Below are 1,542 nucleotides of genomic sequence, written 5' to 3' on the forward strand. Positions count from 1 at the left end.
TGCTGGGAGAGCAGCCTTGGGAATAAAATTATTAGAGAGGGGCTGGCCTGTTAGCTCACTCGACAGAGCATGGTGCTGATAATGCCAAGGTCAAGGGTTCAGATCCCCATACTGGCCAGCTGCCAAAAAAAAAAAAAAAAAATTATTAGCCTCTTTCTCTGTGGTAAACCAAAGAAAATCAACTCTTTACTCTCTTCTTCATAATGCCAGGGTACTACAAAAAGTTCATGGAAAAATAGAATTAAAAGATAATATGGATCTTTTCATGAACTTTTTGAAGTGCCCTCGTGCATCATCAGGACCTCCTGATTGCACTACCAGATGTTTCTCAGGTCAGCGAACTTCTCTCAGCCACAACGAGCTACTGAGCATCATTATCTCCACTTCTACAGGTGACACAGAGGCCCAGAGAAGTGAGGGAAGGCCGGAGGTCCCGTCACAAAGATGTGGCGCTGCACAGAATCAAACCTACCTTCCTGCAAACAGCACAGGGCAGGTAAACCCTGGCCTCCTCGGCCGGCGTCCGCCCCTGGCCTGAGCTTGTCGTGGAGCAGAGCTCAGACTTTCCCATCTTGGAAACCGTTCACACTCTGAAAATGTTTTGAGGATCTTAAAGAGCTTTGGTTTATGTGGGTTATATCTACTGACATATACTGTACCAGAAATTAAAATGGAGAAATTTAAAAAATATTTATTTTGTAATTCATTTTAGAAGAATAATAGGAGCAGTAATATTAACATAATTACATATTATGAGAAATTACTGCACTTTTCAAAACAAAAAAATTGGTGAGTGTTGTTTTGCATTTTTACAAATATTTTTAATGCCTGGCTAACAGAAGACAGCTGGTCTTATATCTGTTTTCACATTCAATCTGTTGTGCTAAGCTGTCCTGGTTGAAGAAATCTGGCCTTGCAGATGTTTTTGGGAAAGGGAGGAGTAATTCAACAGCCTATTCAGATATTGCGGATATTCTTTGACAATGCACCAAAATTTGACAAGTGGGTGTTTCTCAAAGAATCTGAACCATATCAACCAACTTTTCACACTGTGGATTAAGATTGATTGGTGGATCCTGCACCTCAAATGGATCCTTTGTCCAGGCATGGCTTTGTTCATCATGCATTGGTCATTTGGAAAATACTGGTTCACTGGATCATGCAAATCTTCCCCATGTTGACACATTTTATTATACAGTATTTTAAAAGGTCATGTTTNCATGTCAGCTGTGCGCCATGTGGCTGAACTCAGGGGGATCTGGACCAAGGTCCCAAGAGCGGAGGAGATGACTTGGGGCCCCATGGGCAGGACAGGCCGTTCACTTCCTCTTGAGTTGGGTGAAGATATCAGATCAGCAATTCTCACCACAATGGAGACAAAAAAGGGAAATCTCAGTTTCCCAGTGTTGGCAGTTATACAACTATAAATAAATCCTCATGCTTAGAGACTTCTCGAATGGGGAAACAAGGATCTCTGGATCTGCTGGGAGAGCAGCCTTGGGAATAAAATTATTAGAGAGGGGCTGGCCTGTTAGCTCACTC

The 1,542-nt window shown here is 42.4% G+C and overlaps 1 long non-coding RNA gene across 1 annotated transcript in view; it reads left to right on the forward strand.

Moving 5' to 3' along the window:
* Window positions 1-690, forward strand: part of LOC103610295 — a 2,381-nt gene extending 1,691 nt beyond the window's left edge. The window contains exon 2 of the long non-coding RNA XR_552202.1: window positions 393-690. This is a non-coding gene — a long non-coding RNA (uncharacterized LOC103610295). The remainder of the gene's footprint in view (window positions 1-392) is intronic.
* The last annotated feature ends 852 nt before the right edge of the window (window positions 691-1,542 follow it).

The sequence above is a fragment of the Galeopterus variegatus genome, unplaced genomic scaffold, assembly GCF_000696425.1.
Source record: "Galeopterus variegatus unplaced genomic scaffold, G_variegatus-3.0.2 Scaffold10893, whole genome shotgun sequence".
NCBI lineage: Eukaryota > Metazoa > Chordata > Mammalia > Dermoptera > Cynocephalidae > Galeopterus > Galeopterus variegatus.